The sequence below is a fragment of the Pholcus phalangioides genome, unplaced genomic scaffold (genome assembly GCF_987345545.1).
Source record: "Pholcus phalangioides strain wild (caught in Gottingen) unplaced genomic scaffold, Ppha-v1.0 ptg000041l_1, whole genome shotgun sequence".
Classification (NCBI taxonomy): Eukaryota; Metazoa; Arthropoda; class Arachnida; order Araneae; family Pholcidae; genus Pholcus; species Pholcus phalangioides.
Window position 1 is genome coordinate 576,288 of NW_028301627.1, and position 14,287 is coordinate 590,574.

The 14,287-nt window shown below is 37.2% G+C and overlaps 1 protein-coding gene across 1 annotated transcript in view; it reads right to left on the reverse strand.

Annotated features, from left to right (window-relative positions):
• The window catches only part of LOC149065016 (uncharacterized), a 194,484-nt gene that overhangs the window by 160,564 nt on the left and 19,633 nt on the right, over positions 1-14,287 (reverse strand). The window lies entirely within an intron of this gene.

Genomic DNA, 14,287 nt, shown 5'->3' on the forward strand with positions numbered 1-14,287 from the left:
CAACATGCGGTCAAGTATCTGCTGACCAAATGCAGACGACGCTCGTTATAATGACCCCACGTTATAACGGCCATTCCATTACAGCGACTGATAGGATAAATTACAAATTCCATCATGTAAGAAATATCCCATCACTCCGCAAGGAAAATGTGGATGCTTCTCATAAAACAATACAATAATTTGCAGACTGGCCAAAAACAATGGAGTAAAGGAAATAATCTGAACACTGGCAAAAAGCAAAAAAGTAATAATGAATACAAATAAAACACAAGGGACACAACAGGAAAATTCTCTAACGAGGTGGCTGATAAAAGATGCCCATAAAAAATATAGATGTCGAATACAACCAAAATGCAGCAACCCAATGTAAAACATATACAATCGGCGCACGATGTAACGCCCCTTCATCCCGTCAACACGGACGTTATATTGGGAGGGTTGTTATATCGAAAGGAAAGTATATATCATAGTCGTTCTATGAAAACATTTGGGATTTATCCTACCGGTCGTTATAAAGGGATGGTCGTTGCAACGTGGGATCGTTATAACGAGCTTCGACTGTATCACGAAAGAAAAAACTAATAGTTAATACTATATAATGCACTGCCCATAGAAAAAGTTATGGTTGCCTTGTCTAAGTATGGAGAGCTCGATTTATCCCACAATGCTAATCGTATTTCTTTTTAAACGTGCAAATTGTGTTAGCATTCACGACCCCCCCGGGAGGGATAATTTGTTTAATTTATTAACAACCCTATTAGAGGAAAACCTCCCTGCGAACCTCCCTGCGACACCACATCCTAGAATTGTCCTTTACTAAACGACACTGGTATTCCCGTGTCGAGGCAGTTAATTGATGGTGCATTAATAAATAACTCATGGTCCATCCTATCCATGGTCCAAATGAGTGAAGGAAATAATTTTCAGACTGGCAAAAAGCAAACGAGTAAAAGAAATAATTTACAGACTGGCAAAAAGCAAACGAGTAAAGGAAATAATTTTGAGAATGGCAAAAACAAATCAGTAAGAGAAGTAATTTGCAGACGAGAAAAAAAAATTAGTAAGAGAAGTAATTTGAAGACTGGCAAAAAAATGAGCAAAGGAAATAATTGGCAGACTGTCAAAAATCAAATGAGCACGAAAAGTAATTTTCAGACAACGAGAAGTAATTTTACAAATGAGGAAAGGAAAGAATTTGAAGCCTGGCAAAAACAAATGATTATAAGGGCACAGAGTGCAAAAAACAATTGAGTAAGAGAAGTAATAATTTGCAGATTACCAAAAAAGCAAAATAGTAAAGGAAATAATTGGCAGACTGGCCAAATGAGGAAAAGAAGTAATTTGCAGACCGGCAAAAAAAATGAGTGAGAGAATTTGCATACTGGCAAAAAAACGAATGAGGGGGGAAAATAATTTGCAGACTCGCAGAAAAAAAGAGTAAAAATATTAATTTGCAGACCGACATAAAACAAATAAGAGAAGTAATTTGCAGACTAGCAGAATAAAAAGAGTAAAAATAGTAATTTGTAGACTGGCAAAGGCAAATGAGCTGGATAAGTGATTGGTAAACTAGCAAAAAACAAATGAGGAAAAGAAGTAATTTGCAGACTGGCAAAAAACAAATACAAATACAAATACAACGCCACAACAGGCAAAGTGCCCAACGAGGTGGCTGATAAAAAGATGCCCATAAAAATATGGATGTCATATGTTTCAAAAATTACAGCAACCCCATTAAAATGCAATTAACACAAATTATAAACAATATATAGGCCTACACGTGATAAAATATTATACAATGCCCATAAAGAACACTTATGGTTGTCTTATTCTAAGAATGGATAGCTTCTCGATTTACCCCAACATGTTTATCGTATTTCTTTTTAAACGTGTCAATTGTGTTACAATTTTACAAATGAGTGAGAATTTGCATACTGGCAAAAAAAACAAATGAGGGGAAAAAAATTTGCAGACTAGCAGAAAAAAAAAGAGTAAAAATAGTAATTTGCAGACTGGCAAAAAACAAACGAGCTGGATAAGTTATTGGTAAATTAGCAAAAAAAACAAATGCGTAAGAGAATTCGTAGACTGGCAAAAAACAAATGAGTGAGAATTTGCATACTGGCAAAAAAAATACAAATGAGGGAAAAAATAATTTGCAGACTAGCAGAAAAAAAGAGTAAAAATAGTAATTTGCAGACTGGTAAAAACAAATGAGTAAGAAAATCCATAGACTGGCAAAAAGCAAAAGAGCAAGGGAAGTAATTTGCAGACTGGCTAAAAAAAAAATGAGTCTGAGAAGTAATTTTCAGACACGAATACAAACAAAGGAGAAAGGGAAATGATTTGAACGTTGGCAGAAACAAATGAGCAAAGAAAATAATTTGCAGACTGACAGAAAATGAATGAGTAAGAGGAAATTATTTGCGGATTGGTAAAAAAAAAAACAAATTAGGGAGGAAAACAAATTGCAAACGGCAAAAAAAAAAAACAGTAAGAGACAAACTTGCAGACTGGCATAAAATACCAATGGTAAAAATCAATAACTCACAGATCTGCTAACAGCGAAAACAGAAATATAAACCGACTAGCTATAATACCCGGCGCTGCCCGGGTTTTCTTCAATGAGGCTTTTTTGGATCACGTGATATCTCCCTCTCTTTTTCTTGAGGGACATACAAACCGTGTCCAAGTTAACCAATATGGCGACCTGCGCGATTCATGGAATAAACAAATCTAGATTTACACAGAAATGAATGTATATTTTTCTTTTTTTAAGGGGCGCTAGGTATTTCGATCCCCCCCCCCCTGAACTTCAAGTTATCCATCTGTCTGTTCCAGCTTCCAAAAATCCTTAGTTAAAGCTGTGGAATTTTTTCGATGCACTTTTCACGGGCTCATAACTAATTTTAAAATATCCTAACCCACATGAATTTATGCAAATAAATATCAAAAGAGACAATATGGAGACATTAATTTTCATACTTGAGAAGATATGAATGAAATCAATGATATTGCTCGAATATCCAACTCAAAAGTATAGGTTTGGCTAATTATTTCATATTTAATCTCCTGGGCTTCGTATATCAGCTCTAAGCGAACTGAATATTTCAAAAATCGAGAATTCAATACAATTTTTAAAATTATTGATGGGGCGGAAAATCCCACCAAATTTCCGCATTTCTACAGTAAAATCGACAATTTTAGCACTGATTTCTATGAGGATCACCCTTTTCCTGACTCTCAAAGCGATGCTGATGATGATTACGACGTCTATTCAAAAAGCCTCATTACTGAGAGTATATTGAAAATGTGGCAAACCATTATAAAGGCATAAACTATTATACATATACTAACAGGATTAAAGAAGCGACAAACCGTTGTAAAGGCATATACACGTCTGAAACGCATTGCTGGGGAACCACGGTAACCAAAGTAAACGTGCGGAAAGTGATTGTTGAGGCCCAAAAACCATTGTTGCCGGACAGGTTTTTTGCCCGTTTGGGGCATTTGCCCTGAGCTGACGAAATTTTAAAGTAGCCTGTCGTTCAAGTCGGGTCCCATTTGGTATATATGCAAAATTTGGCGACGATCGATCTAAAATTGTAGATTTGTATAGAGAACATACACACACACACAGACAGAAAATCAATTTTATATATATAGATATAGAGACGCGCGGTGCAATATTGAAAAATTAAAGTTAAACTTATAATTGACGAGATTTCTCGTGCACTGACAAAAAAAATGTTTCAGCTCGGCACCGGTCCATGGACCAGCGGTTGAAAAACACTGGCGTAGAATGGAATCTTCAAAAAAAATCAAACTTTAGTTCCTTCAGAACTTCCAACGCAGACACTTCACGTGTCGAATGATACCTGGAGTGCCTACCGATCATAATTAAAAAAAATACATAACCTTTTTTCACACTTCTAGAAGCTCTGTAAGTAAAGAAGAAGGAAAGCAAAAAACCCAGATAATTCCCAGATCGGAAAAGAAATAATAATTCCAGAGGTGTGGGAAATAATAAACACTACACACTGCAATACGTATATTGCTTTTTCTTCGAAGAGACATTGCCGTTGCCAAAAAAAAAAGAGGAAAAAATCTTTAATAGAAACTTTCTTTCGGAATTAACGAGTTCGTAAGACGTTATTAAAAAGAGGAAAAAAATACTTTTCCCCCCTCCAAGTTTGACGAACGAATTCCTAAGTTTCGATGACAAAAGAATTTATAAAAGATTAGACTCGTTCTCGTCTCCCCCTCGTGGGAAAAAGGGGCATTTTTTTTCCTTATATTTTTACCCTGGGGGGGGGGGAAAACTACCCCCTTTTCCTTCTGTTTCCCCCAGGAAGAGCTTAAAAAAGTTTTCTTAAGTGATTAAGACACTTCAAAATATCTCCAAGAATTGTTTTGTTTTTCCACGTAGAAAATGAGTTTTTTGTTGGATGAAAAATAAGGGAATGTGGTGGAAGAGATTGTTGTGCAACGAAAAATGGCTACCATCCATTTTTATACAGGTTTTTATAGTTCAAATATTGTATTTTTTTTTCCGATTTCAAATGATGAAATTTGACGTTATTATAGATGAGTAACTTATATTAATACTAGCTATAATACCCGGCGTTGCCCGGGTTTCCTTCAATGAGGCTTTTTGGATCACGTGATATCTCCCTCTTCCTTTGAGGGACATACAAACCGTGTCTAAGTTAACCAATATGGCGGCTTCCTGCGCGACTCATGAAATAAACAAATCTAGATTTAAAGTAACTAGTGCTAGGTGTTTCGATCCCCCTCCCCTTTCTGAACTTCAAGTTATCCACCTCTGCCTGTTTCTGCTTCAAAAAATGCTTAATTAAAGCTGTGGAATTTTTTCAATGTACTTTACGGACCCATAATTAATTTCAAAATATACTAACCCACATGAATTTATGCAGTTAAGTATCAAAAGACAATACGGAGACATTAATTTTCATGCTTGAGAAGATGTAAATAAAAAGTTGAAATCAATGCATGGATATCCAACTCGAAAGTAGTTCAGGCTAATTGCTTCATATTTAAACTCCTGGGCTTCGTATATCTCTAAGCGAACTCAATATTTCAAAAATCGAGTATTTAATACAATTTTTAAGATCATTGATGTGACAGAAAACCCAACCAAATTTCCTCATTTCTACATTAAAATCGGCAATTTTAACACTGATTTCTATAGGGGATCACCCTTTGCCTTACCATCAAAGTGATGCTGATGATGGCGTCTATTCAAAAAGCTCTCATTACTGGAAGGATTGAATAAAGTGGCAAACCATTATAAAGGCATAAATATTATACATATACTGACAGCGTTGAAGAAATGACAAACCATTGTAAAGGCATATACACGTTTTAAACGCATTGCTAGGGAACCACGGTAACCAAAGTAAACGTTCGGAAAGTGATTGTTGAGGCCCAAAAACCATTGTTGACGACAGTTTTTTGCCCATTTGGGGCACTTGCCCTACCCTGACGAAATTTTAAAGTAGCCTATCGTTTAAGTCGGGTCCCATTTGGTATATATGCAAAATTTGGCGATGATCGATCTAAAATTGTAGATTTGCATAGAGAACATACACACACACACAGAAAATCAATTTTATATATATAGATTTATTATTCTGCACATCAACATGGTTTCGTGTCCAAACGATCTGCTAGTATGAATCTTGGGGTAATAATATCTCAGGCTATTGCTCAAGCTGTGGACAGACACCAACAACTGGACGTAATGAAAACTAATTTTTCCAAATCGTTTGGTAGCGTTAACCATACTATCCGTCTTCCAAAAATTAGGGCTTGTGTTTTTTCAGGTCACCTCGTTTCGAATCCTACCTCATAGGTCGATACCAACAAGTTTAAATGTCGCTAAATCTTCCCGTTATCCTTGTCTTACTGGTGTTCCTCGGGGGGTCTATTTTGGGCCCCCATTTTTTTTATTTTATTCATCAATGATTTAGAAAATCACATTAATTCTAATTGTTTCATATATGCTGATGATAAAATCTTCAAAGTCATAAATAATGCAGAAGACGCTGAGACGCTACAAAATTCTGTCGAACTACTCAGTTCATGGTACAATACCAATAAGTTAGGCCTAAATATTTCCTAGTGCAAATGTTTGTTTTTCAGTAAGAAACATAGCCCTATCTAGTATAATTAGATTGCGTTTGACTACGAAAGGGCCTAGTACATGAAGGACCTAGGCGTCACTTTCATAGGACTTTTAATTTCAACCAGCATATTAATGGCATTATTTCAAAAGCATCAATAAATATCGGTTTCATAATTTGCAACAGCAAAATTTTTTCAAAATGAAGACACTTTTCTACTTCTTTACAATTCATGTCAGATCAGTTCTACAATATTGTTCCATATAATCTGGAATCCATATTACTCTATCAATAGCATAAGGATTTAACGCACACAAAATAGGCTTTTGCTCTTTGTTTATTTCAAGAAATTGCAAATTTTTCATGTCCGAATTCCTACAGAAGTACTCAGATTTGCTTTTAACTATGAATCACTCGAAGTCCGCCGTCAGAATGCATTGACCACACTTTTTGAGAAAATTCTGCACTTCAACTTGGATGCACCAGGCATTTTAGCTCAAATCAGTTTTCATTGTAACAACATCAATCTTCGTAACCGAAATCTCTTCTATTTCCCACTATATCGAACTAACGTGTTGGAAAATTCTCCTTTTTTTCGCTTCTTCAGGTGTGGAAGTTGTGCTTTTTTTAACATGCTTTTTTTCTTCCTTCTTACATGCATGTACACATTTTTTGTAGGGCTGGGAATCGATTAAAATTTTTAACTGGTTAATCAGAAAATTTTAATCGATTAATCGAATATTTTCAATTGCTATTCATTCATAGCGAACGAAGTTCTGGTAGCTGTGTAATTTATGCTTTAAAAATATATTCTATTCATTTCACGCATCTATCCCCTGAATGGATGTAATCGAATAAGGAATAAAGGCCACACGCTTGAAGCTTATTTCAATATCGTCTCCCTTTACAAGAAACATGAATGTGAAAATTTCTAGAACTTGGAAAACGACTTTTGAATGTCACTATGAAAGTTGTTCTACCAAAATGTTTTGTAAAATATGTTTCAATAGGGGATACACATTTGCGTTTCTGCAAAAACTTAGATAGTAAAATAAGTGATCCATCCACTTGATAAACAACTCAAAAGTGAAAATTTTAACATTCATGTCTCTGGCATAAAGGAAACGATTTGCTGAACATGCTTGCCATATCCTGGAATTTCTTAACTGGGATCTTGTTTCTTTTAATTGGTAATTTTAGAAAATATCACTGGTTTTCGTTGAATCGACTCTTGTGTTTCCTCAATGTCTAGAAATTTGATCAAAATATTGATTCAAATATCTTTAAATATAATCACTTATCTGAAATCTTATGCATAGAAACGTAATTTAAGATATTTAATCTATACAAAAATTGCCACGTTTTCAAGACAAATAAATTCAATTGGTCGACGCGTTTCGGCTCTTCAATGGAGAGCCGTCATCAGGACCTCGTGGTCAGAATTCACACGAATCAGTCGTGGAGGGGTGATGTTTACGCGTCTGGTCGTCCGAAGAGTTCGCCTTTGTATTTGCTGCGTCCGAGTGGTCTTTGGATGCGAATTGGGGAGCCATCTGTTGCAAAGTGTTGAAAGTTTTGTCACGACTGAGGTTACTAAAGCCTGTCCAAGCTGACGAAATGGGTGGCGTGTTTCTTCCATTATTAACGAGGAAATTCTGGTTTCTTCTAGTTTGGCCAATATATCCCATGCAAGAATTGCGAAAATTGATATGTTGGCCAAACTAGAAGAAATCTAAATATTCGAGTTCTCGAACACCGAAAGCATGTTGAGAAGGGACGGACGGATAATTCGGCTATTGCCCAACACTGTTGGCAACATTATCTTGATTTTGATAAAGCGTTTGCTTTTAAAAAAGTGGTGTTTGCTTTTAAAAAAGTTTTAATTGTGGGTTGCTTTTAAAAAAGCAACCCACAATTCTGAATTGAATTTTCTCGAAGGATACTTCATCAGAACATGCCAGAATTTCCTCGTTAATGATGGAAGAAACACGATACCCATTTTGTCAGCTTGGACAGGCTTTATTAACCTCAGTCGTGACAAAACTTTCAACACTTTGCAACAGATGGCTCCCCAATTCGCATCCAAAGACCACTCGGACGCAGCAAATACAAAGGCGAACTCTTCGGACGACCAGACGCGGGTAAACATCACCCCTCCACGACTGATTCGTGTGAATTCTGACCACGAGGTCCTGATGACGGCTCTCCATTGAAGAGCCGAAACGCGTCGACCATTCGACCAATTGAATTTATTTTTCTTGAAAACGTAGCAATTTTTGTATAAATTAAAACCAGGCAAAGTTTCTCATTTTTGTGATGACGTTTAATCTGTTTAGTCAAATAAATCAAGTTAAATTATAAACTTTTAATAAAAATCTTAATCGAATTTTGATCGAATTCATCGAGTCGATTGATTCAAGAAAATTTTTTAACTGCGATTAACAACTGATCGATTAACCGCCCGATTAATCGGACCAGTCCTAATTTTTTTTGGAATATATTTATTTTTGTGGGGGAACTTTATTAATTTTATTATTACACAGAAACCGCTCTAAGACGGACAATGTACGAGACGGAAACCTGTCTGAAAAAGAACCAATATATACGTCTTGTGAGTAATTAATGCTTTTTCAATTATAGGAGACCTCTTTAAGACGGAAAATGTCTAACGCGGAAACGGAAGGCATATTTAGTCTATTTGTAGATACAGATCCTGCTAAAACGGAAATTTTTTTTAGCCAAGTGCAAGTTTTTGCCCTTTGGATGGGAGGAAAGTTAAAAGTCGTTCTGATTCCCCCTTTTTTCACTTTTTATCGATAAACTCGATCAGGGTATCGATGGGATTACTAGCAAATACGCAGATGATGTGAAGCTAATGGGGGTAATCGGGAATCAATGCGATAGGGTGGTTGCTCCAGACCAACTTAAACAGGATTGCAGCATGGGCAAATGAATGGAGCATGACGTTTAGCGTTGATAAGTGCATGGTCGCTCATTTTGGTTCGAACAACCCGCGGTTCTCTTACGAGTTGAATGGTGTCGCTATCCCGGATGCAACTAGGGTTACCGATTTGGGAATTCTCATTGACGAGCGACTTAGGTTTTCTGAACATTGTTCAGCGGTGGTCAAAAAATCGAATAGAATGCTTGGTCTCATTTTCAAAAAGATCTGTTCGCGTTCTCCTAAAGTCATTCTTCCGTTTTTTCAAGGCTTAGTTCGTCCTGGACTGGAGAATGCTGTAAGGTTTTGGAGACCATACCTACAGCGGGACATAGACTTGGTTGAAGGGGTGCAGAGAAGATCTACGCGTGTCCTTATTGGCACACAGGGCTTGAGTTATGAAGAGAGGCTTCATTTTTTGAATATGTTTACATTGGATGAACGCAAGTGTCGAGGAGATATGATCGAAATGTTCAAAATTTTCAATGGGATGGATAGGATGGACCATGAACTTTTAGTACACCGCCAATGGACTGCTTTTACAAGGGGACACCAGTATCGATTGGTGAGGGACAATGCAAGGTTATGGTGTCGCAGGGAATTTTTCTCTAATAGGGTTGTCAGTAAAGGGAATAGCTTACCCCCGGAGGTAGTAAATTGTAACACAATTGACACGTTTAAAAAGAAATACGATAAACATGTTGGGGTAAATCGAGAAGCTCTATCCATTCTTAGAATAAGACAACCATAAGTATTCTTTATGGGCATTGTATAATATTTTATCACGTGTATATATTGTTTATAACTTGTGTTAATTGCATTTTTAATTGGGTTGCTGTATTTTTGAAATATATGACAACCATATTTTTATGGGCATCTTTTTATCAGCCACCTCGTTGGGCATTTTGCCTGTTGTGGCGTTGTATTTGTATTTGTATTTTGTTAGGCGAGCTCTTTCACTTCTTGGAAAAACAACGAATGCTTATTATCTATCTGAAGTGGTTCTGGGGGCCGAACTCGAGAGGAATTTACTACTCAAAATTTAATGAAAGCTTGTTTAGCATTTCATTTAAGTTGGAAATGATGACTTTTGTTGGAAAACACTCCTATTTCTTAGAAAAAATTTCATAATTTTTGGGATAGTATTACGTGAGAGGAGAGACTGAATTATTGTTCGCAATTTAGTGAAGTCGATAGGCTACTGCAGAGATTTCCATTCAGTGTAGAGATGGCCACCAGCAACAAGAAACGCGTTTTGAATTTGAACCCAAAAATGGAGTTCGTAGAGACGTAAAAAAAAGCAAAATTTTTACGTGTGTTAGGGGCCATTCAAGTATTACGTAAGCAGATTTTCAGCTATTTTTGACCCCCCCCCCCGCCCACCTCCACCAGATAATAGAATATTTCATAACTTCAAAAAGGGTGGTTGATGACGTGAGCAACCTTCAATTCCCCCCCCCTTATCATCAAAAGTCAGTAAATCCGAAACCCCCTCCCCCCATCTATGCCGACGTAATACTTGAATGACCCCTTACAGATATGTAAAATCTTTCTTTCACAAACGTTTTTGGTTGTTGATCTCATTGTCTTTTTTTTCTTACAGTGAGAAATCTCGCTAGAACGGTACTCGATATAACGATATCCTTTGCTACGATAAATCCCTCTATAACGATATCCTTTGCTACGATAAATCCCTCTATAACGATATCCTTTGCTACGATAAATCCCTCTATAACGATATCCTTTGCTACGATAAATCCCTCTATAACGATATCCTTTGCTACGATAAATCCCTCTATAACGATATCCTTTGCTACGATAAATCCCTCTATAACGATATTTTTAGGAGATTTTTGAAAACGCTATAAAAAAACACTATATTTTTTATATTTTGCTCAAAATCGTTTTCGACTTTAATTTCAACTCCGTCACTTGTTTTCCTTCTTCTTCTGGCCTCTGATAACATCAATATTTTGCACTAAAAAACACCGAAAGCTAAAGGAAGTTATTGCTACTTTCTGTGTAAGACACGAAAGTGCAATGCGGTACACTCCTTCACAGGAACAATGCATCTCTTAGTGATTTTTTTTTTGTTTAATGATAACGTGATCATCACGTATTCCCAAGGGATCAGCGTGATCCGTCCAGGGAATTTGTTAACGTTAGGTTAGTAGACATTCATGCCCGAACCGGGATTCGATCCCAGACCTGCACAGTGAGAAACTAGTTCCCTGACCACTCGACTGCCAGGCGGCCAAATTTATAATAAATTAATCAATTACAATTTCTAACGGCAAATAAATACATAAAAGCGCATTTTCTGATGGTACTAATGTCGATGTAGAAAAGATGACAAGAAATTTGATCACACGTAAGGATAATTTTTCCTCTCGATTTAACGATAATCCCTCTACAACGATATTTTTTTCTTGGTCCGCAGAATATCGTTATAGCTAGGTTTCACTGTATTTAAAAAAAAATTCATTCTTGACAAAAGTAAGTGTTCATTTTATAGCTATTCAGAAGAACGTTATATATTGAAGTTTAACTATTATTAATATGAAATTTCAAATTTATAGTTATTTGAAGCGGCAAAAATGAAAAAATTCAATAATAGATATGCGTGTCTCTGTTTAACACTCGTTGGGTTTATAGAAGTTAGGACGCACGGATTCAAATGGTGGATTATCATCCCTGCAGGAGTCAAATTACATGGTAAAAAACGGTCTGGGTAAAATACGGGACGATCCAACGAACCTGCACGATAAATTGACGACCTTCCCAACACAATAACAGCTTACATATGGAAATCATGGTACTAGATCTCATATAGTGCAGTCCCCTCCCTCCATTATACACACGAAGACCCGAGTCATGCCCACATAGACCCAAGGGTTGCCCCTGGTTCTATGGACGGATCTGATGGGTTCTGAAAGTAGTAATATTTTTCAACCATGTTTCCCTTTTAAAGCTTTTCTCTTCACAGCTTTCTATGACTTCCTTCACCACCTGTCGTGGATCACCTTTCTTCTGATTTTCTCCCATGGCCCCCCCCCCTAGAATATCTTAAGACCGCAAGGGGGCCATATGGCCCCAGGTTGAAGCACAGTAGTGTCTGGATTATAAAGATCAGGCAATGTACTTTGAGTTAGTGCTCCTTGAATCACTTTAGAAATTTTACTGCTCCTCAGGTCCAAAAAGCTAAGAAATGGTGCATGAGGGAATCCAACAGGTTCGAAACAGCACCTCCTAGAGACAGAAGGCTCAGAGTACTTAGCAAGTTTGTTACATTTTGAAACGCAGCATCCTATTTCGTTTCTTCTTATTTTGGCGTAAAATCTTCTTGATTGGCTCACAAATACCGCATGGTGATTGGATGCGCGGGCATAGAAATCGCCAATTCTGAGCCCGACCATTTCTTTTCCGCACAACGATGATATTAGCAGGAGCAGCGATTTTTCCCCTCTGGATTTTCTGAGGGAAAATGGGCTACTTACTGACGTCACAAGCAGCGTGCGGAGGTCTTCTATCTCTAGGAGGTGCTGTTCGAAACCCCTGCCCTACGCCTGAAGAAAAACTAGAAAGTTTAGCAGCTAAAGATAGACGTCACTCTTTCATCATAACACTGGAAGTCCTACCATTTCATATTGACATCGTTTCTTGCGCAAACCAATCATTGCCCCACCACACATTCATCTCATTTCCCTAAGATTTTAATCATTTCAATCAAATTAATATTGTGTAAAACGTGTACATATCTTTTGAAACTTCAGGTTTCCGGCACAGGCCATTCCTTATTCTCCGTATTTCATCGAATTTTTTTCCGTCCGGAACCAATCAAAAACGTTTCTTTCTCCCTCCCTCTCTCTCTCTCTATGGGGAAACCGTGTCGAGAGCTTTAATAAGCGTTTCTCACATCATCAACTTTAGTAATTTTTTTTTTTCCTTTCGCTTCTTATTATCTCTATCCCATATCTTGGCGCTGTTAAGGCCTAAAGCTAAAGAAATTTGGCGAAAAAAACTTGAAAAATATAAAAATTTCATCGCCTCACCAAGCAGAAGAAACGCTTTCCCATTTTTTTTTTTTTTTGACTTATTCTTATTTTCTCTCCAATGAACTCCATTTTCAATATCTCTCGCTTCATTCATTCAATACAAAAAAAATACAGGAAAAAAAAATCAGTTTTTTTCCGGGAAAGAAAAGGAAAATTTCTTCATCCCAAAATGAGAAGAGAACAAGAAACTAATCAGGCGTGCCGCCATTTTTTTCCCCCTTTCATTAAATGGCCCCAGGGCATTCTCTGGTATAAAGACGCATATGCAAATTAGTTAGATCCTCCCTCTCGTATATATTGCGCCAAACTTTTGGCGATTAAAGGACAATACCCGTAATGGATTCAATAGAGACGGGGGGGGGGGGAAATTCGTTATTGATTTGGAGACAATAGAAAAAATTTTTGTGACTTTTTCAGTAGAGTATCACCAGAAAAAAAATGTTTCTTTATTAAAATGTGTTAATATATAGAGGAGTTTTTATATTTTGAATTTGAGATATTTTTCTTCTTCCGAATCGAGCACAACTCCGGTCTATCGCCAATGGGTTATTTTGTCTGTTCGCGTTCTCCTAAAGTCATTCTTCCGCTTTTTCGAGGCTTAGTTCGTCCTGGACTGGAGTATGCTGTAAGGTTTTGGAGACCATACCTACAGAGGGACATAGACTTGGTTGAAGGGGTGTAGAGAAGAGCTACGCGTGTCGTTATTGGCACACGAGGCTTGAGTTATGAAGAGAAACTTCATTTTTTGAATATGTTCACATTGGATGAACGCAGGTGTCGAGGAGATATGATCGAAGTGTTCAAAATTTTCAATGAGATGGATAGGATGGACCATGAACTTTCAGTACACCGCCAATCGACTGCTTTTACAAGGGGACGCCAGTATCGATTGGTGAGGGACAATGCAAGGTTATGGTGTCGCAGGGAATTTTTCTCTAATAGGGTTGTTAATAAATACAAATACAACGCCACAACAGGCAAATTGCCCAACGAGGTGGCTGACTTAAGAACATCATAGATCCCCGAGCCCTTTTTTACCCTACCTACGAGCCCTACCTACTACTGCTACACCACACATTCACACCGCCCACAACCCCCCGCGGAACCCCCAACGAATCGGTACATGCGGGAATGTGCGTGTACGT